The 24,174-nt window shown below is 38.8% G+C and overlaps 1 protein-coding gene across 2 annotated transcripts in view; it reads right to left on the bottom strand.

Moving 5' to 3' along the window:
* Positions 1–24,174, bottom strand: part of LOC143899702 (solute carrier family 7 member 14) — a 66,928-nt gene that overhangs the window by 36,754 nt on the left and 6,000 nt on the right. The gene's annotated exons all lie outside the window — the stretch shown is intronic.

Genomic DNA, 24,174 nt, shown 5'->3' on the forward strand with positions numbered 1-24,174 from the left:
TTTCGCCCTCGTTCTTAATTAAAAACTTGCGCGCGTGATATCGTCGGAGGAGATCGCGTTACACGACGGAACGAAGCTGCGATATTATTCTTCTCTCGCGTATCTTGCGAATTGCAATTTCCCATACAGACAGGATTTCGCCCGGTCGATATTTTTAAACCTATCGGTGTTTGCCGCACGTATACCGTCGTACCGTATTGTCGTTTCTTTTAAAGCTGACGTTCGCGGAAAATCGAAGAGCAGTACGATAAATTGCGACACGATGTACCCATATTTTATTATTACATTTACAAATTATGTAAGGAAATATATGATATCGTATAATAATTGCAATCCAATAATAATTACTAATTTGTAGATTTTAATATAGAGATTTTAATTTTATACGTAGTAGAAGTAATTATGTGAAAATAAATGTTTTATATATTATGAACTTTATTTTCGAATCGCTTTTTGTATATAAAATATAATCGTGTATTCGGGCAACATTTATTTAATATTCTTAAATATTTTTTTATATTCCATCATGAAATAAAAATAGATATGATAAATAATGAAAGGAGATAAAGATAAAAATGACAGGCGCGCGATCTAAGTTTCGTTAACGAGAAGTCGATGGAGAATGACACATTTGCATTTCGCAATTGTATGGCATCCCGCAGCGCGATGACAAGACTTAACACGAAAGAAATGACACGTAAAGAGACGGTTGATGTTCCACTGTGAAATATCACGAGTAACATACAAAGGGTTAATTGCGTTCTGCCATGTTAAGGCGCGATTATGCGGCGATCGGTCGATTTCGCGACGAATTTGTGTTTACTGTTGCTTCAAAATAAAATCGCGCTTGCATTATTGAAAACTACTTTCATATATGTTACTTAATGGAACGCGAGAAATAATGTTCTCATGCAAACTGAGTGGTCGGGATTCTCGTAAGATTTTTACTTTACTGGCGTAATATTTTCGCTAAACGCTATAATATATGCGCAGGAAATGAGGATACTTTCGGGACGCGGAGAATAGAGGTTTTCACATGCGCATTTTTATTCAACGATAAATATATTTTAAAAATAGTGACGTACGGAATTGAAACGCATTTGTATGTAAAAGAGGGAATATATAAACAGAATTGCACTGAAATATATTAATGCAATAAAAATGTAATTATTATTTTTTATATACATTCTGTCTTACGATCGCGGAGCGGAGAGAAACGTCTGACTGTTGTAAACATTTTAAATTTACCAAAATCCACGTATTTTTCAAACATCGGGTTGCAAAGGTTTTCCACTGGCATAGTTTGCATCTCTGCTGGGAAATTTCGCGCATTCATTCCAAGCGATACGGATTTCGTGACTTGTCAGCGCGACGCGACGTGTCGCACGTGCCGGTTTCTCTCTCGGTGACTCTTGGGTAAAATTCCGATTATCTTGAAAATCCATTATCAGCGAGGGGCAAGTAAAATTTACTTTCAACCTCGCCCGCGCACATATCCCCTGAATAATTTATTCCCTTTAATACGCCGAGTACCTTCCCGTTCACTCGTTCGACGATTATCCCGGCTGTTCGCTGTTTGCATAATCCGTCGTGAAGAGTGCATCGCGTCTGCATTATAATACGACAGTCTTACCATGCGATATTTTAATCGAGTTCGCGTAACGGTAGGAGAATGAGTAATCGTTCAAATGATCGTGATATCTCATCGAAACTTTCACAGAACAGGCATCCATTTGACATTCCTACGTTCGCCGATTTATGGAAATAATATATCTTTCGCAGTAATTCAACTCAATATCGAACCCACTTTCCACAACCTGACGAGAAGTGTCGCCATTTATCGTAGTTTTTTAAATATTTAAAATTAGATGTACACAATAATATTTTAAATTAATATCCTCGTGAGATAAAATCTATACCGATAAGATAATACAGTTTTAAAATTTAAAAGTACTGATATTTCAGGCCAGAGAGCTCTCGATGAAAATTGATTGTGTTTCAATAAGAAATAATTTGATATTTTTAGCATGCAAATATGCGGTCGAATCGATTAAACCTTGACGTCGCAATTTCGGGGGACGGTTATCGAAGAATAATTTCGCAGGATGATAAGAGTAGACGCATGATAATTTTTCATTTTCAGATAAGCTCTTATACGGATAGGAGCTCACCGTCAGAGAGAAACGTGTGAAAGAGCTGCGCCGCGTTGAGGAGCAACGTCGCCGGATAATAAATCGATAATTCACGTGCGCGACTTCCGACCCTGGGAACAAGCGAGCCGAAGAAAAGAGGGCCGCATTGCCGTATATATGTCGGCGACATTTTTTTCAAAGCTCGTTTGTCTTCGGAAACGGCCGATTTGCCGTTCGATTATGCGGTGGGTCTGGCCATCTCTTCGCGACTACGTCGTTTTGCGCTTTTAGGCGGGATGATGGATGAAATCCGATGTTAAGTTTCTTTTTTTTTTTTATAGCTCCGTATTCGTCCGATAGGTATTATTTGTCGAATCACGCAAATGAAATTATCCTCTGAATTGTTCCCATTTGTATTATTATTACCTGTTTCGTCCACACGCGCAACAGAATCGCTTGATTTATTACGAATATTTTATTTGCGACATTTCACGGGCAGAAACTTTCCCTTTATTGTTCAGAATATTATTCTTATAGGTATAAAAAACCTTTCATTATTTTCGATTACTTTGTATGTCAAAGACGGTTCGGAAGTTTTATGATAAACTACTCGTTTGACTTATTTACTCTTGTTTATTTGATAACCTTTAAACTATACTCTCTCTCTGCGCCGCCGTAGAAGCTATTTTTAATCTCATAAAGGGCTTATGTTCAGACAGATATTATTAACCCTTCGCTGGAAATAACAATCTTACACATCGGTATCATTTTTAATTATTTTTTACGTGTGCCTTTCAGTTTGCATTTCTGCCGGATAAACTTAGAGACACCTGAAAAATACGTTTAATTTTATCTCATCTGCGGATAGCGTAATTATCCTCAACTGCATACATGTCCCTGCTTTAATCCTCGTTCAACAAACGCCAGAACTGTCTATACATTTCCGCGGATATTTACTCTTTAATTATTTTCTCTCGTTTCATCGGCAGACAGTTGACAGACGATTTCTAAATATTCTTTCAAATATTTTGATACAAAATATTGCACGTTATTTCATTAAAGAACAGAAAATATTTGTAATGTATGCGCTACATGCGGAACATTACGTGCGCATTTAAGTCCTGGCTCTCCCAGGTGAGCCCCGGGGCTTAAGTACGATTACAGAGATTCACAGAAAGAAAATGCAGATAATAATCGGTTTCGCGTTCACAGCGGTGCGGCGCGGTTATTTCCATACGATTTGCAAGAGGCGTGATATCATAGCGCGGCAGAAACTTTCGAGTCGGTCGGTCGTTATCGCGCAAGCTATAAAAGAGAGAGAGAGAACGAGAGAGAGAGAGAGAGAGGGGGGGGGAAGGAAAATACCGTTTTTAATACTAATTTTAATTCAAGTCGACACGCCTCTTATTGAACGCGGTACTTTTTCATTCTTCTGGGTGGAAAGGAGAAGAATCGTGACTTCCGGAGCTCGCAGGCTCCATTACGCCAGAGACCATTACCATTAACGTTCTCCCAGGAAGGCAAAGAAGGATGTGTGTGTGTGTGTGTGTGTGTTCCCGCGAAATTTGTTTAGAATTCGCTTAATTTAAATTCCTTGCGCGCAAGGAGATCGATACTTGGGCGTTTTACATGCCGCAGCATGCGACAATGATCGAGATAATGTAACAATCGCGTTCCTCGTTTTAGTGCTGCCGTAGGTAATTTTTTAATCGTCGGTAATTTTTTTCAGGCGACGATTAAAAACGATTACAAGATAATAATATTTCATTAGCTCCACGCGCGTCGGACACGCTATAAATTTATTACATTTTTATCGGGCGCGTGTCAGTTTCACTGCTGTACATCGAAAAGTAAAAATTTACGTGTAAAATTCATGCGCGATTTATGATTTGCAAGCATGATTCGTAATTTATAGTGACCAAAAGAGAGGACTTCTATTTCGAGTGAACCTATTCGCTTGCTCGCGCCACTTTTGCATTGCGCACTTATCGTATTAAGTATTTAGATATGACGTATTACAGCATTTCGAGAGATTAAACATCATTTTCACGCTATCCTCGCGCTGTTCCGCAAAGAACTCTACAAACTTCGGAATAGCATTATATTCCCCTGTAACATGGATGCCGATACCTATACCGCGAAAAAAAGAAAATGCACTTTGTAAAACGAAGGCGAGCGAGCTCGACTCTCGTATCCTGAACGGTCACGGGCTGGCGATTTTGCGGTTATCGATCCCGCCCTCGCGGTGTGTTCACCTCCCGGTGCCGTTAAAACAACCGTACCGTAATGCTAGTACGTATGCACGTATACACATATACACGCGCACGTATACACGCAAATATTCCCGTCGATACATTCGAGAGAAGAACTCTCTCTCTCTCTCTCTCTTTCTTCAGTCTCTTCTCTCTTCCCCCCCCATCTCTCTCTTTCTTTGTCTCTTTGTAATTCTCTCGAAGAATCGCAGACGTCGGCCGGACGTGAGAATTCTAATCCGGAGTCGAGAATTCTCGCCCGTCATAAACTACAAACTGGAGGAGCTTATTCGTGCACCCCCATTCATAGCCCGTATAACACCTGTGGTGAGTTTGCAGGCGCCGGAGATTCTGCAATTGCAGAAGTCAGCCGTACCCGATAACTCGCCAACTTTTCCGTTACACGATTGCGAAACTTTCTCTTTATGCGGCTCCCGAGAATTCAGATATTCAATAAGGGACTTCCCATTCGTGACGTTACTTGTTCACATGCTATCTTGCGACATTGTATGAAAATGGAAAGACGTAGTGCCGTGGATAATCTAACGTTAATTTTAGTTAGACTGTTCTATAACGTATTGTCACGATAAAAACGATTCAAACGGTCTCGCGGAGGATTTGGACTCCACAAAAGAGAGAGAAATCAGTTTTCCTTAATCTTATATTTAAATTTTAGAAGCAAACAGAACTAAAAATTTCGTACTCGCACGCACTTCTGATCTCGGGCGTTGAATTTTGCATGCTGACATTTTCCTTTTTCCCGACAGTTTTTTTTTTAGATTCCGTAAATATCAGTAACGTGTCAAAATGGCTTTTACGTCGAAATGTCAGATGGGAAAAGTTGTTTTGGACGACATAAGCGGATGTAGGAAGGCCAGATTTCCCGAGGGTCGAGCTAATGATTGAGCTCGATCACTAGTTGCATCAGCCATTGGATTAAACGGATGACTAACGATCTTGTTGCGACGCGCTTATTTGCGAAACCATTGTGATTTCAACGTGATAAATATATGATGCGGTAAGTACACACTGTAAAAGTGTGCACGAGCAAGCAAATAAATCCATTTGAAGCAGAATCCTTTGCTGGCCATTCTAAATCACGAATCACGCTTATAAATTATAAATCAAGCTGTAAATTATAAATTAAATACGTTACTAAAATTGTGTATATCGAAAACAACATCGTTGCGCAGTTTTATATAATTTTTTAATTATATCTAGTTTTTTTTCAATGCACGCAAATGTTCTTTTCCGTTATTAATATTATTAAAAGAAAAAACAGAGTTCCAATTGAGAGAAAGAGAGAGTGTAATATAAAATTAATTTTAATATAAAATTATTTAAATGAAAAATTTAAAAACTAAATAATTTCAATAATATGATTATTTCTAGATATTCAAAGCTCGCGTTCATACAAAAAATGGTAGATACGAATGACCGGGTACACAAATTCAAAGAGAGCACCTCATTATTTTGTAAAAGAACAGGATTGATATCCTTTTTTTTTTTTATATAGAAAAAAAGAGGAATGCATTACGTTTGTGCTACGTTTAGAATAAAATTATTCCGTTTAACGAATCGGACGACTTATTTTGTGTCGCGTGCTCGATTGTTATTGCCGCTATCAATACACGATACGCACATAATTGACGTTTAATTGGATCAGAGCAATTTTACAACTGTACCCCATCTCCATGAAATCGATCGCCGCGTTAACGATCGGCCGAGTTTGATCACTCTCACGACGCGATAAAACGCAAAACGGAATTAACGACTACGCGGTCGCCGGAGCCTGTTTATCAAAAAGAATATAAGCGCGCGGAGGTGTAATCGCGTTTCGGTCGATACGCGGACACCAAAAGAGGTGAATTCGACGGGAAATTTTCGCGCCGCTGGAATTTCTCTCGTTAAATAATACCGAAAGTACGACAAGCCGATTTATACAGCAAGCCTCGGTTTAAAGTCCTGGATTAAACAGGCATTGTTAAATAATTTTATCTTGCGCTACAAAAAAATGCTATTTTTATTATATGAGTATACTTTGCGTTTTACATACCTATAAAATACAGTCAACTTTGAAAGTCTCTCCGGTAAAGATGGAAGAGGAATAAAAATGGTCAAATTCGCAAGATCAAAAAACAGTCGAGTCTCGTGGTATATTCAATTTTCCGGTCTTTCTCGCAGCTTCAAAATTAAGATGAGATTAGAATCTCGGTATTCTCGCCTGCAAAAGTACGAGAAATGCAATTAAGATCGTTTGAATTTATAAATATCTTCAATTTTCTTTTTATACACCGCCAATTATTTCTACCTCGCTCGTTTGCATAATTGAAAAACGATATAATCTTCTTGTGACGTATATACCGCGAGAGTTAATGCGGGTAACGCTGCGCAGATATTTTAACGTGGCACCTCGGCGATTTTACGGGCTTAGCGATTTATCCCCGATCTTCGCGTGCGTTCGGAAAATCAACGCGCGAGTATGCCGCACGACGACGTATCGCTGTAATTTGTCAGTGTCGATGCGCACAGTCCTAATAGTTCGATACTTCATTCGCTGCGCGATTTGCTTGGCTGCACGGCGCGGCGACTGATGCGTCGAATTTTCGAGTTTAAGTGGATATCGGAAGACACGGCCGTTCGCGACAATCCGTCTTTATGATTTGCGTCGCATTTTTCTTTAAACTATCTTTTTTTTTATATACCCCCAATATAATACTAAATGTCGATAAAACTAAATTTTTATTTTTAATTGATACTCCCAAACTATATTACAAATGGTAAAAATATTAAATTCTCATATTTACAATTAGCTTAGTGATATCGAGAAAAAAAGGGAAATTTTATTTATTTTATATTTTTGTTCCTCTCTCTCTCTCTCTCTCTCTCTCTCTCTCTCGAAATATGTATATAGATGTATTTTTACAGAATTACTTAATTATGCGTTTTGACATATTTGTTCGCGATCGTTATTGAATCGTTCAATCCTTTTGCAATTTCGTAATCCTCCCGGGAGTCAACGTACAATTAAACACTCGTGTTTATCCGCTTAATGATCGCAATGGCGAGATTGTGTATTATATGATGTGTATTGCTCAATCCCTGTCGCATTTGTACATAGATAACGCTTGATATGGATCGCGCTTAAGCAGGATTCTTCAGTCTTTACATAGTGCGCTCACTAAAACAACTTTGCGCCGTAAGCCGGTGCGCTCGAATAAATTTGACAAACTTGCAAAGTTTGAGAAAGGGAGCCCGAAGGTGATCATTTTTCAAATTATACGCCCCGATAATGAGAACGAGCTACGGACTTATCGTACATCGTCAGTATTAACTTCTCATCGCTGAAGTTCGAAATGTTTAAGGAGATGTCAGCGTATTTAAAGTTCTTCGTGCTTGACGAGACGAACGATAATCGTTCCTATATAAATTCTTTTAAATCGAACTGCCGTTTGGTAGCACAGAACCGAATATCTTTCAACGACATTTCGCTCATCTTCTCTTAAATTTACATCTTTTTTTTTTAATTATTCAAATATTGGATGTTATTTTAGGTCACGCGCTAATTAGCAACAGCAGATCAATCTCTTATGTTCCGAGATTTCGATTTCGATTTCGCAAATCGATGTTTTCTCACGACTTCCGCGTCTCAAGTTTTGATTGCTTCCAACGTAACTTCCAGCGTGGAGATCTCTCCCGGCGTTCGGATTCAATTATCTACGCGTAGTCCGCACCAGCCTCGTTGTAACTCACGCCGGTGTGTTACGCAACTCGCGAAATATCCGTCCCACTGTGGAATTGCTCGTAACAAGAGTATAAACCGTATAGAAGAGATTTTATCGTTGCCATTGTCGCGCATAAATCACGCTACGGGAGCCTACATATTCCCGCAGGGTCTAAACATCCCGCGTCGCAGCAACATCCGTGGACGAACGCCATGAACATATAATACATATAAGAGAGAACACAATATGCCGATAACAAATACGAATTAATCCATCTCGATATTAATCTCGTACTTCATAAAACTATAGTCCGAACTAAACGAAATTAAAATTCTATTATGCTGAAAATTGGAAAAGCGATAATATAGGGATTTAAAGGTATGAGATCATTGTTCTCGCGTTACTTCTATATAGTTTATCTTAAAAGTAAATAAATTGAATTAAAAATAATTTCAATTATAAATAATTTTCATTTAATCACTTTTCTCTAATAACTTTAAACGTAGATATAATATCTACAAACGATTTCTTCTTCATAGAATTTATTTGCATTCTCTTCTTAAAGTGTCAAACATTTTAATAAATATCATATACGCGATATGATAAGTAAAAATTAATTGATTTAATATTTTGACGTAAAATATATTGATTTTGCTCGGTGGAAGATTAATATCGCCCACGAGTTTGCCAAGAAATTAGTCGCGAATAGCTAGTCCGAGCACGTCGGACGAAGTGGGAGAGTATTATAGCCCGGACGAACGTCACCGCACGTAATGGAATCGTTCTCGTGGAAAATCTTATGGAAGATAATTAAACGAACCGGCCGTGCTGCTGCTGAACGTGGAGTGATTTTCTTTCTGCAGAGGCACTCGGCACCAATACCGGCGCGATCTTTTGAATAACGGCTGACAATGCTCGGTTTCTTCGAACGAGATGCTCGAATCGCCCTCCATTTCCCTCGTTTTCTCACTTCTCTCCCCCTATTCGGAGTTTGCTGGCAAGAAAACTCGTCTGTAATCAATGTGCACACAATGCACATCTGGATACGAACACAATCGACTGTTCTTGCTTTCACGTCGATAAGAACGAGAAAATAACACGAGATCGAAAATTGCACGGAAAACAAAGACGCTGGTGCTTATTGTTTAGATTAGAATCACTCGTCGGGAAAATCGAATTGTGTAGCGACACGAACTTTGCCACTTTTAGGTTTTGATATACGCGAGATACTCCATTCAGAATATTGGAGTTTCGCGAAAAATTTACGAATTTTCCGCGAAGTGAAAAAAATTCACCCCTTCAATAATCTGTTATATCATGTCAAAGCCACACGCTTGCAAAATTTCAGTTTAATCCTCCGGAAAAGCTTTTTCAAACTTTCGATTACGAGAAATACTGCGGAGTATAAAATTCTAAAAAATTTGATTGATATTATTTTATTTTACGATTACAAAATGAAATAAATGCGTTGAGAGAGAGCCATGTTTGCTCCAGACAAATAAGCTGAAATTGATATGAAAACGACTATCACGCGTAACGGTAGAGAAATTCAGATTTTTATAAATTTTTTCGCGATTTTCATCTCAATTTGAATACACTTTTATTTCGATAAGCGCCCCCGGATGTTTTATCGAACGAGTAAACCAATTATTTGTGCAATTTTTTATGTCCATCATAAAATCTATCATAAAATTGCATAACAAGCTCGCAACATCTGCCCGATATCAAATGTACAATCCTCGCGTGCCAGCCCAGAAAAATTCTCTCCTTTTGTCCCGTCTCTACCCCCGTTACCCTTACTTGCTACCTATACCTACTCACGCTATTGTGTCTTCCCCAAGCGAGTCACGGGGGAAAAAACTTTCCATTCTCTCGCGTGCGAAGGAAGGAACGAGGGAGGATTCTTCTTCCTGTCTTATCTTAAAATACTTTTCGTGCCTCTGAAAATGTAAGCCTTTTATTAGGGGAATACAATGCCGCCTATTATACCGCGTCACCAACGCCGTCCGACTTCTTCCAGACATTTCGCTTATAATTACGCCATTGCGAATTACTTTATTGCGACACGTATACAATTAATTATCGCAAAGCGTATTTTGCAAAGCGATATATTTAAAACTGATTCCGCTGTCGCGTCAAGAAAATTCGTCCCGTTAAAATGTTAAGTTTTTTTCGAACGACATTTGATGGTTGTTTTGCCAAACGTGTCTGAAATGCGTCGTCCGTAAAACTTTCTTTCTGTCTTGAAAGGAAGTTTTACGGAATTCGTTTTTGAAATCACGTGTCGAACGCGTTCCGCCAATATCTTCCATTTGGCGAGTTATATCGAGACTCGTTGACCTCTTGAAAGTTTGAACAGGAATACTGCCAAATTTACGAAGCCTCTTCGAGAGGTTCCGCAGTTCTGCGCTACACAATTCCCCGATGTGCGGAGCATCGGAAATTTTCTTCTCGGGCAGTTGAGTTACGGCTACGAAGAAAATTTAGGGCAGATGTCCCTTTCGCCACGGGACCCCTTCTGTCATACCGAAGTAGGATACGTGTTTGAAAATTTAAGATAATCTGCCATATACTTTGACCTCCTCGGGGAAACTTAAACAAGATATCTAAAAATTTACTATTTTTCCTTAATCTTATCGAATATCGATATGTAATTTAATTTGTAATATTGAATATCGGACATTGGATGTACAAATGTAAAAAATAGAGAGTCCGTTTCGTTATTAAAGCTCCTCTATCTCGTTTGTGTCGTCTTTTAACTTGCGTCACTGCAGATAAATCTTTATTATAAATTAGTAACTTAAAGAATAAAATTGTAGTTAAACGATGCAATTAATGATACATTTAAGAAATCAATTATTATACAAATTAAAGTTCAAAACAGAGCCGATTTAATTAAATAAACTAAACATGAACAGATTTTTTTTCTCGACATTTCTTTACGCGTATAAAGTTGATCTGCCAAAATCTTTCTATTTCATAATTTGCAAATATCAAGTAAATGGCGTTACCCATAATTCAACGGTATTCGTTAAAAGGCAGACGCAAATATGATGTCCGGAACATCGGTGTATCGGATGCAAAGCATATAGGCACGCGTCAGCGATTGAATGTTCGCGCATACATCATGCAGGCGGATGGAGGGCTTATGAAGAGCACGTGTTGCTCTTTTTCCTTCAATGGCACGGTTACGCCGTCATAAACGAGCTCTCGAAATAAATCCATCCCGGGGGAAACGAGTGATTCCTCTGGACGTTCTTGCATGCAGGAAAAATGAGACTTCTGATTGGGACGCAAGTTGTGATCAGTTTCGCATAATACAAATCTGATAATTGAAAATTCACGTAAACACATAAAGCATAAAAGTATATATGAAGTTTTCTGAAGAATTAATAAAATAAAGGTAGATCTCTCTGAGAAAATTGTACGTTGTATGTACAACATATTAATGCTCTAATTTTTTATTTCTTTATCTTCTCATTGGACAACAGCACCCGCTTCAGATGCTCATTTCTACTTTATCTCAGCCTATGGAAAACATGGATCATATATATTAATTATAATTAATATAAATTTAATATAAGAGTGATAGTAATAACACGCTAATTTCTAGTCTTTCTTAATTTTCCTATTGAACAATAGCATTTTTTTTATCACTTTTGCCAAAATCTTTTGCCCATCTTTATATACGAGAAGTCGTCCATAAAATGGCTATAATATTAAATTGTACTTTCTTTCTGTAAATTACGTCTTACTTGCCTTGAAATTGCCTTGAATACATGACTTTTATAAGTAGGTAGTTAAATAAAGTGCATCTTTTTTCTCAATTTGTGTACTTAATTAACGGAAAGGAGAACAAAGAAGCTTTAGAAGAAGAAACGTCATCCGATCGGCGTATATAGAACAAATCTTATTAAAGTCTATATACTGCAACGTCAGGCGTTTAGCGGACTTCACGTTGATCGACGATCGCAATTTCAGAGTGTCCTTGATACCTTTAATCCGGTACACCCCTCTCGGTATCGAGAACCTATTACACGTTTAACGAGGTCGCCGTTAGAAGAAAACGATGTTACAGCGATACAGGCTTATTTACGGTGCGCCGAAACAGTAGTCAGCATTCCAGGTATAAAGTTGGCAGGAAACGGAAGGACCGTCCCGCAACCGTATCGATCGCCGCCAAATTTTCGATTCCTCACACGACATAAACATATTTCGCAACGTAGGTACTCATTACATCGCGTTAAACAAATCATGTGACAAAGCACACGAACGTGTTGACCACAGTAGTGTTGAATGCACAGTATAGCATTCAAATTTTTAGCTACTTTCTTTTTTTTTTTTTTTAATAAAATATTTGCATATATATTTGATATTTAGAAAGGATAGAGGACAGGATTATCATTTTAGTCAGACCGTTTATCTCCCATTAAACATTCCCCGAAGTTGATCCCATCTAGACGGCGAGTTTCGGCATGATACAAAGGTAGAATTACGCAAAAATTCCGTCCGAAATATTCGCAGCGGAAATTCCGCAGCTGACGTGGGCATTCGTGTGCCGCAGAGGCCTTTATGCGAAACTTCGTTATGCATAAAAGCGGATGACAATCCGGCTGGTGATGATGCATCGCGTACGTGCGATGCTCCCGTATGCTGTCGTAATGGTGCTTTTGACGCGCTCGCATAGATCCAATTACCGGTTTCTGAATTGTTTCGCAACGGAAGTCGCGTTAACTTCCCTTGTGTTTTTTTTTTATTTTTTACCGTCCCGCGACGCGTAAATGAGCACGGATATTTAACTGTGTTCCCTATTCCCTTTGGCATTTTGCTGGCCGCGCAACCATCTTTTCACCTCAAAAACCGAAGGTAGCGAGTCGCTACTTGGCGTATCATATACACGGGAAATGCCTGTATAACGAGGCAATAACGTCTCGCAGTCAGCCGCAGTCGAAGGAGCTTCCGCGGTGATCGTTTAACGTTGCAGAAAATAATCCGCGAACTTCGGCTCAAATTAATGTTCGCTTGTTGATTAAATTTCCGCCTCAAACGCGTGTAACCGATACCTTCTTTACCTCGTATCGCAATCGTGCTTCCTCATTGAATATTCCGACGACATCTAACCGACGACGTGACTCGATTATTGAGAGATCGAGGAATGACGAATCCCAACAATACTGGAGATTCGAGCGAGATTCTATCTCGTGCATCGAGAATAATATTAAGGCGGACGCGCCAAAGATATATAACGTAGCAAAAGTTACGTTAATTACAGACTGCTCTTATTTTATCGTAAATTAGGAAAATTAATTAAATTAAATCACTCTCTGTTATTCTTCAAGTTTGCATTTTTCAAGCAAACATCTTTCTATTTGATTTGAATAATTTTCTCTCGTTTTGCATCGTTCAGATGTAATACAAATTGGATTTAAGTTAAAGTGTTAAAGAATACGTGCTCTAAAATAATCTAAAGCAACCCCGAGGGTGTTTACTTTCTTGGAATTGCGTCAAATTCGGTACTTTGTCTTTCTCTCTTTATCTCCGTTTCTCTTGCTTCCGCGGAAGACGCCTGTTCTTGTACGATGAGTTACTTGTACGTACAAATCACCGTATACCGCGAACAAGGTGTTAACTTCAACGGCGGCGAAACGGGGTCAGTTCGCGAGTGTGTAAAAGCCGCCTTCCAATCCGTATCCGCGTACTACGAAGGTCGGAGCAGATTGCACCCGCAAAGCCCGCCCGATCGCGAGCGCGGGGCCGCGATTAAGGGTTGGCCGGGCGCCAGTCGCACGAGGCGCATTATCCGTCTTCGGCAGCCGGGGAAATAAATTTACGGGTCATGCTCCTCTCTTTTCCGTTCTTGCTCTCAACGTGAGATAGAATGGATATATTTGTGACAGTCCCCCTGTACGTCGTAAGTGAAATTGAATTTATCGCTCGGCATCGCGGAATTCTAATCCGCATACATGCCATACATGATCGTCGTCGCGTCGACGCAACGATATTATACAAACGTTAAGATCCATTGTTCAAAGGGCAGTAGTCCCGCGTTCAGATAATCTTGACGAGATTCGGCTTGATTTCTCTATATACGTTTGTAAATCCATGCAATGACGTTTACGTTTACTCGCTAGATGATCAATTTCACCGAGAATCGTGGAGCTCATTAAATTGTTGATCCAATCCTATATTCTGCATTTACTCATCTGCGCTCGCGAGTGCATAATAATCTCGTTCAATAGTACACGCTCGTTTACGAGTGTCGCAGCCCGGTGTGACCGGGATGCACGCCCCCGTCTCTTCTCCGACCGTCTTTACGGCCGGGCACAAAAGGGTTCGCCAAATAAAACTCGGCAAACTCATTTTGTTCCTGCGTCACGGTCCGCTCGCAACCCGATCGAGCCTCGTCATTTTTTTATAGGCGCATATGGCGCTTTTACCCGTCTATCTCTCTCTCTCTTCTTGCCACCTCGCGTTGCAAATAGAACACGCTCCGTCTATTTGATCCGACCTCGATTCGAACTCGGTGGCTCCCACCAGCTTCTATCACCATCCCCCAAAATTATCATGCCATACGTTCTATCCTTCTATAAAAGGATATAAGGCATACTAGTCGATTCCTAAATAGAATTTGAGTCTGGCTTTGACCCGGATTCACCCGGCTTCTGCGCGCCGTGCCGTTTACGGTCGGGATTATCGCGTTTCTCATTTATGATGTAAAAATATCGCGTCACTTTTGGAGAATGGTATTGAATGGTATTCGGCCCTAATGAAAGATAAAGCGATCGTAAAGATAACTCACCAAATTTTATTTGGCGTTCTATGCAAGACAAGAAAGTTACATAAAAGCATGTTTGGACGCTTATAGTTTTGCTTCAAAGAAGATATAATTCTTCATCGTAAAGCAGAAATATGATAGTTTTGAATAATTAGTGTATCCAAATCGTTCAAATATAACGAGATGAAAGTTGTTTCTTAAGAGTATATCTGCATGAAATCGCTTAATTCGTAACTGCCGTATTCACGTTGATAAATGCCTCAAAGTGGCCTTTATACGCTATACAGTAAATTAAGAATCTCTCGATGCGATTAATATAAAGCCGAAGGCTTTTCAGACGATAACACGGAGTTTCCCCTCTCTTTGTAGACACGGCCTTTTATTCGCAACCCCAGTTTTTTCGTAAGCACCATGTCTTGCGGGAAAGAGGGTTGCGTTGTGAGCTAAACTTTTTTTCCAGAACAACTGATAGTAAGTTTTGAGTACCTTAGTTTATTTTTAGCACAAAGATCTGCTGTTATATAGATTCATTAAATCCGTTTCATAAATCTTTATTGTCCTGAGTAAAATTATCTCTTAAAAGTCTATTATCATATTACATGAAAAGTTAAATTAAGATTTTAGAAAATAATTAACATATGTGTCTGCTTGTACTTCAATTTTATTTTAACTAAATGGAGACTGAAATACGTTATCATTGTGATATAAAGGTAATAAACTGAAAAAGTGTTTAAAATATAAAAGATTGAAAGATTTAAAATGATCCTCCTACAGTGGATCAGAGCACCCTTATCCTTTCTGTGAATGTTCGCAGTTAATTCGATTGTCTCTGTACAAGTATTGTACTTGTTTGAAAATTATTAGAGGTAACTGCCTGTTGAATTAATCAAATTAACTAATCGATTTAACACAATAAATAGACTTATAATGGATAAATGGTTGAGTTATCGTAATAAATTAACTTACGTCATATCACTGATGTGCTTTAAGCGAGCCATTAATCTGATTAAAATCTTAACGGAAATAGTAATTATTCGTGAAAAATTTTGCTTGTCGCATATTACAGCGAACATAAGGTCCATTTTATCAGTTGTTATGTTTTTAAATATTAACTCCAAAGTGTCTTTTTTTTTTTAATTTTAGCTTTTTACAGACTGCGATTTTTATTCGTCTTGATTTTATAACATTCATGGTACAAAATGTTGTAACGCCTGTAACAATAATACACACGCGTTACAGATATTTATTTGGTCTGTCGAACTTCGATTAATTCCCAACGTCAATTAGCAGGTTTTTACGGAAACGTCACTACATCTAGAATGCGTGGTCTACGGATTTACGCCCACACTTTTACAAAGTTATTGCATACAGCGTGCAAACAAAGCAGCTACTCCGTGTCCATGTAACGACAATGATATTGCATTTACAGTGGTAAATAGAGCGCGGTACGACAATGATCTCATCAAGAATAAAATTACTGCGCTGTCGGCAATATCCGGTTATCTATCCGCCCACTCGTGCACATTTCAGTGCGCATGCCGTATACATGCGAAACACTTTTTAATTAAACCTCGACAGATTTCATTTCTATACGTCTCTTTATTAATCCCGTATTCGAGTATTCGAGTTTAATTATTTAAGATTCACTGTTATGAGAGATGCAATAATCATATATCGTTTGATTACTTTTTTTTACTACAAAAATTACATTTTATTTATCAGGAAGAAAAGAAATAAATCTCGACAAAATTTATACCCAAATATCGCTAGAGTATTTTCGAAATATTTGAAAAAAACTTAATAAAAGATAAAAATATTCATCTTTTTAATGAATATAGTTTCGCTTTATTGGATCTGTCGACTCGAGTTTTGTAAATAGACTTGATGCACATGTACTATTTACAAAAACTCGACAAATGCAATAAAGCGGATCTATCGGTTTGTGTCAAAAATTTTTGCAAATAAATATTTATTTTTTCTGCACTTTTTGTAAATGACTTAATGCTGTATTAATCAATTTTTTATTCAGAGTTAGAGAAAAATGTATTTATTTTTATCGAAAATTATCTATAATTATCCTACTATCATTCTAATATATTTACGAAAAAGTTTTTCTTTTATCGTGTCTTTCTTTTAAGTATATTCCGGAAATATAAATTCATACATTTTTTTATCCTTAGAATTTTTCTGTGTTTTGCGAAATTTGCGGTCTTGCTGTAACGACTCGGTATCCCGCTGCCGAAACAAGTGTTTGTTGCGAGCAAGAAAGTACAAAGACGTGAGTGTCTACATACGAGAAGTATCCGCTTAACTGGCAGCTTGTTAATTAACGTGTTTCCCCCATTAAAGTTGCACTAGATAATGTTCAAAAGCGGACTGTGCACGATGTACCTATATATATGCCCATGCATATTACGTAGGGTAAGTGCCTATTTTGTGTGTGTTTCGCACATATCCGCTTGTCGAGAGTGCACGCGGCTTTTGCACGCGGATGATACAAAGGACTCTTGACGGATGTTTCGACGTAATGGACGTAATTCGACATAGGTGCGATTCAACCGCGACGTTCAATTCCGGCGCTTAACCGAATTGCACGTTTTTGACTATATTATTGCTGTCGATGATCCATCCTCGATAACAACAGCACCACGCCGCGCCGGTTGTTCTAGTTTCGATGAAAGATAGGCATGTAAAGATTAATATCTGAAACGATGTAAATAAGTGTATACCCATAATCTTGAAAGATAGATGAAAACAAAATTACAAAATAATTAGAAACTTTATAAAATTGTAAGATGATAACAAGTAAAATTACGAATAATTATAGAATCAGTAAAATTGTAAAATAATGTAAGAAATGGTGACAAACGAACGACGACGTTTAAAATGTATAAAGCATCTCGCGTATGAAAACAAGACATTTGAATTTTTTTTAGACAAAAGAGATTTAGTTTTATTTCTGACGAAGAAAGGATATACATATATTATGTAAAATTTATACGTTCAATTATTAAGTAAGTCATTCTCGTTTAATTTTACCGCAATAAATCAACTCCCCCATCTTCCTAGCTTCAGGATTTATTCAGGAAGTTCTTGGCGGTTGGGAATAAGATACTCGCACGCAGATAACAAGCGATCTGTCAATGATCGGTATTTAATAAAGCTAATTGATCGAGGAGAAAGCGTTCTACATTCGCCATTAATGCGATCGTCCCTCGTTCAATGCGTACACTGGTGTCGTCGGCGTCGTACCGTGATCTCCCACTTCGTTAATTATTGCTACTAACGAGCGTGGGCGCTTCAACGGGCGAGAAATGCAGGCGCGACACCGGAAAAAGAAATGAGCCGTGTTTTCGTAAGCTTTTTCTCTTACGCATTTTTTTCCACGACTTGAAAAAATGCCGTGAGAATTTCGTGTTTTGTCTTGATTTTCAACGTGCGTGATCGCATCGCGGAACAAAATGATTTGCCCCTCGTCAGCCCTCAACTTTATATCTGCGAAAAAGGCACTTGCGCCATTTACTTACTAACTAATTATGGTAACGTGACGAAGCCCTCGCGTTCGTCAATTTCTTTTTATGCCGTAAAAATCGAACGTGCTTCGAAATTCAATAATAAAGTATTAGCAAAAACTTTATCGCAACTTTCTCCCTCATTTCTAGTCAGGGGCAAGAAATCTGCATGGAGCGAATGTTGTTCACCACAGGCTGAATCAGAGCGAAAGAGTTAACTGGTTTTCATGTTGCTTGATAAATAACGCCATTAATTTTACACCTTCAATAAAAAAAATTCTTTCGAAAACTCTCTAGTTCTCACGTATTGTGTATCGTTACTATATTTTTATAATCCTCCGCATCCCAATGTTAATTATTTTTTCCCATTTCTTTCGATTTATTCGTGCAATTCGCTCAGTTCGATACCGACTGTGAAGAACCGAAACGCGATTATTTTCCAGTTCGCTCGCGGGATTATTATCGCCTCTCTTATTTCCTGTTTTGCTCGCGTCAAAGTGAATTATTTCTCCAATTTCGACGATTGCCATAAGAGCGATCGTCGCCGAACCACGTCGCGAAACTCGCGCGGCTGCAAATTGAACTCTCTTTTTCTTTCTCTCTCGTCACAATGAGAGAAACGTATAGAAAAGCCTCGGGAGGATATGCGAACGGAATTGCTGTTCGTTTTCGTGGCTTGTCGATCGATTAATTGTTCAAAAGCCCGCGTTCGGAAGGCGCAAGAGTAGCGAACGCGAAATCTGAAAGCCTAAGGGCAATTCTCTAAACGGGGCTCGACGGCTTAACGTCACGACGGAACACGGATATACAAGTTACAGTGAGTTGCGGTGGCGTCAACACGTCCATTATATAATCATTTCGCCGTTCTCTCGTATCTCAATGCGTCAATTTACAACATTCATTCGCGTACGCTTATTTATATCGATAGATTCTACAACTTTATTGGCATAATTAATTGTGTATTTACTTTATTTGACATTAACAAAGTTAAATTAATTATTGATATTCAATTTCTTATCACATACAGAACAACTCTATAATACATAGGTGTATTAGGCTATGTATTAATTAGCTTTCAAAATGATAACAAATTGGAAGACACATCATTGGCAGAATTACAGTTATATTGCCACTGGACGTCAACGTCATTTAATTAATGCGATACTAAAAGTGCCAATCGTCAATCAATGTTTTTCTTTGTCATCAGATAAACGTCAGAGACAAGTTAATTAACAAGTACTTTATATTTATATCAATTTGATTTTTTATCAATATTTATTACTCTCATAATTGCAACATAATTGAAAACATTGCCCATACTGATACATACATAAAAGCAGCCTTCGATCTTTTAGGATTTTAATGTTTATTTAAGTAAATAAATTACTATTATACCTAAAGCCACGCATCTTAGGATACGTATAATCTTATGATTTTGTAATTAATTATTATTATAATTTTTTAAAATAATATTTTAAGAAGAACTTAAAATTATTGTGTTTAATATATATATATAAAGAAATTAATATTAATTTAATATAAGAAATACAAAATATATATCCGTCGCAAAATTAAACAGTTAAATTATTTTTAATTATTGGAAGAAATTCGGGAAGTCAATTCAAGTCGGTCTGCGCGCATTAATATTAATGGAACAAGCATTTCGTATAGAGGTCAAAAATTGGAATTCCATCATCCACTCGAGCCAAATATTTGCCGAAGCCTATTGAGGCTGTGAGTGAAACTCAAACAGCATTTTAAATTACATCTTAAACGACGAGTAGGAATGACTGCGAAGGGTGAATTTTTTGCAGACTTTTAATATCGAGTCGATTCTCTTTACATGTGTGTAGATGATATTATGCACCATGAAATCTTTGGAAGAACATTTCAAGCAAATCGTCCTTTTATATGTATAAGAGCTTCATAATTAGTGGTAATATGAAGTCTCCGCGTCAATTGCAGAGGAAGCCTTTCTAAAAAAGATTCTGTTCTGCTGACAAATGATTTGTTAATTCCACGACGAATATGTTTCTTGTATTTGCAACTTTCTTGTATTAAAAACTTACATGCTTGTTACGTTAAAGGAATATTTCGCAAAATTGAAGTAGCTAGAAGTAAACCTTTTTGATAAAAATCCTGGAAACCGTGCATTTGTTCGTAGGAAAGGATAAATATGGCAATTAATAAAACCCTGGGGATTATATGCATGTCTTATCGCGACGTGGTATACTTAATAAAGTAAGCAGACTGCTATTAAGGCAAACAAGATCGCTGGGGAATGAAGAATATATTACGTACGTTGCGTAGGTGTAACTGGGTCGAACACTTGCCTGAGCGATTTTCGATATCTGATATCGTCGCACGAGAGACTCTTTGTGCAGAAACACATTTGTACATAAAGCAACAGGCGTTTTTACAAATCGTTTTAGTTTCTTTACAAAATCTTCAAGAGAGAACTCCTACTTCATTTCCACTATTATAAAAAAACATCGTTTGTACTTTCACGTAATTATTTACCCTCACTTTCTCTTTGCTCGTATTTTATTCCCGCGCTGATTACTCCGAACGCTTATCCGAACCCCTCACCCCGCTTCTGTGTGACCATTCTTTTACATGCAGTAAAAATGTATTTTTCTCGTGTTTATTTATCACCGGCGAGGAGTTTCCGCTGGCCGTCGCAACTCGGTGGATCGATAATTAATAGAGCGCATTGCGGACACGCTCCCTCGCTACGCTCGAGTTCGACAACCATAATGCAATTGACAGTAGTGGAATAATGACACTCTAGCGCGTATGTACGTACAATCGCGGAGGGATTGGCAACGCGAACGATTAGCAATTAGAGACGCTAACTACTGCCGGATAGGCGATAACCTCGGGATTCATTACCTTTTCGCACGCACGCGCTGCTAGGCGAACTAGGTCGTGTGTGTATCGCGAAAAGAAAAGCCCGTCTCAGAGAACGTCGATATCTGAGAAGAACACCCGCGCGATTTTCCTTCGAATCAATCCAGAGGCGGATAAGTGCGAATTCGCGAAAAAATGGAGCATCATATGCGCAGCCAGCGTGTAATATTTTCACTGAATAACTTCTCCAAACCTCTGAACTTTTGAACTTCTGCATAGCTATTGATATCATTCATTGTCATATTTTATATCCGAAAACAAATATTTCAATTATTTTACTCGTCATTATACATGTAAATCATTAAAGAGATAAATCTCTGAGTTCTCGCGAGATTTTCGAGCGTTCTACTTTGATGTCATTATATTCCTCGTTATAGTACCATTTTAAGGTACGATATCTCTCCGCAAAATTTACGGTTAATTGATCGATTAGCGACGCGGAGAGTATTTCGTCGCGATGATTGGCGCTTTGTGTTTCGGCGCTACTTCGAATTTCAAACGTCAGCGACGAAATGCGTACCCCCGCATCAGATTAAAGCGGATTAACACAAAGGGTGGAAAAGGCGTCGGCGTGTCAAATATCCGTCCGGATGCAGACTTGTTGATTTTCGGTAGCGAGAAGAGGGACGGCTATGCGGCTTCGCGGCGACAAGCGGCGGCAACGGCGTTTAACCGTTATATGCAAATGTGAAGCGTTTAACGATGTGAGGAACTACAGTACTACAGACGGCGACTGTTAGCGCGGAGTGATAATGTTGTTACGGCATTGTAATACACCTGCCGAGCTAATCGATACGCCACTACGACGAAATTCTACGGTTGTTCACCCTTAAACACGTCTCGCCGGTCTGACGCCCCGCGATAATTGCCCGATATCCCGAAGCGATATACACATCCGACTGAAATAAAAAAAATTACACACGTTCGAAGGATATTGTGCGCTCTTACTTTTCTTAGAGAAGATGCCTAGACCCTAGCGATTAAAAATTCAGGAATGTAGCGAGTTGAGATTTTTATGGACGTGAATGGATAGTGTGTGACAGTTTGTTTCTCGATTAAGTTTAAGTAGGTCGTATGTTAGCGGAAATTTTAAGTTCAGAGGTTAATCAGAGAGGCGTGTGGCATTAAATTTCGTAGATGAAAGGAAGGATGTGCGAGGGGCTCTGCAACAACCTGCATAAACTTCCATACGTGCACCCTTGCGCGCGCGCGTTATTTCCCCCGTGTCTCGCTTATACATTAGCGCATTAATATCGCTAATCGATTCGATATGACAGTTAATAATGCCACGTATAATGCGCGCGCGTTTACGGGTGTTTCCGCGGGAATTATTGTTACCTGTCGATTAATAATCAAGGACCTGGAGAGAAATCTGAGAGACACTCGGCGCGGCTGATATGTGTATATCGCTGCAGGTTTCTCCTCGTCGAGAGAGGGAGAGAGGCCTTACAACGCAACCCTGAACTCACGAGATCGATCCGGCGTTAACGCCAGAGCCACGAGAGAGAAAGACAGGCCCCCGCGGTGGAAGCGCGTGAAATTTTATTAAGAGGCCGGGGGTGCTATCGCGAGGACGTATCAATCGCGAGATTTATCGCAATTACTGGACAATAAATCAACTTGCTGGGCGGACGCAAAATTACTCGGACATCACCGAGAGTCCGAAAGATTAAGAAGCTATCTCTCGAGAGCTTAAATACGTCACCTTCATTCATTTCTCGTCTCCCTTTTTCAGACACCCGTTGAATCTTAGAACCATGAATGTTAAATGCATGCCGAGAGAATAACTGTTACCGCTTAGATTCGGCGAATAAAATATAAGCAATGACGATCGAGTGACGATTAAAAGGTCAGGATCGATAATTCATGAAAGCCAAAACGTTACCGAGCGATTCGCGAATTTAACGGACGCGGATCAAGTGATTGAAATTGAAATAATTAGATCGCAGTCTGTCTTTTATATCGCAATGGGATCAAGATACATGTATGTGGGCCCAAAATTGGCCAAAGTTATAATTAACGTATTCGTATATTTTACGCGCTGCACGTGACGCTTATTTTAGATGTATTTGCCACTATTGAACGCCTCGTCTTCGTATACTTCTCGGATATATTAATAGTAACTCGCGATATCGAGTTATCATTGCCCCGTCCACCGTTCTCCTTATTTTACTCGGGCGCGCTATTTTCAGGCGAACGCTAAAGACGGCGCGAACCGAGCGAAATTGGGTCAAGTACGAAGCACGTCACGTCATGTCACGTTCGAGCCGACGTTTACCGCAACCGCTACGTATACGGCAATTAAATAACCCGTAAATACCCCGTTAAAACACACCTGTATGCAGGGAAGTGGACGAGACCGGCGCGTCATCGTCGCGAAATCGCGCGGCGAGACTGCATTCCGCGCGCTAATTCCAGTTTATGCTTGGCCGAGCAGTAACAATGTTAATACGACGGAGATTAAACGTATGCGTATGTGCGAGAAAGGAATTCGAGATTTACGAACGACGATGGGGAAATTACTACTCTCAAGATTAATGTACCATCGAGTCTCATTTCGTGTATATGTATAATATAAAATTTTGATTCTCCAAGTAGATCTCGATATGCCGACATTGCTACATTATGTTGAACATTTTACTAATTTCCCTACGCGTACAGATCCAAGTCTAGTTTTATATATATGTTTGAAAATTGTTCAAGGAAATTTGGTTTTCACCACTACTGCGATAACATTAGCAAAAATATGATTGCCGTCGAATTATTAGAGACGGAACGAAAAAAGAAGTAGTAAAGGTAGCTGATATTGCAGACGCACAATCAACGAGAGAGATTAGCGAGCATCATATAATCGACCACCGGTGTATC

The sequence above is a fragment of the Temnothorax americanus genome, unplaced genomic scaffold, assembly GCF_048541705.1.
Source record: "Temnothorax americanus isolate GAGA-0224 unplaced genomic scaffold, ASM4854170v1 Scaffold28, whole genome shotgun sequence".
Lineage (NCBI taxonomy): Eukaryota > Metazoa > Arthropoda > Insecta > Hymenoptera > Formicidae > Temnothorax > Temnothorax americanus.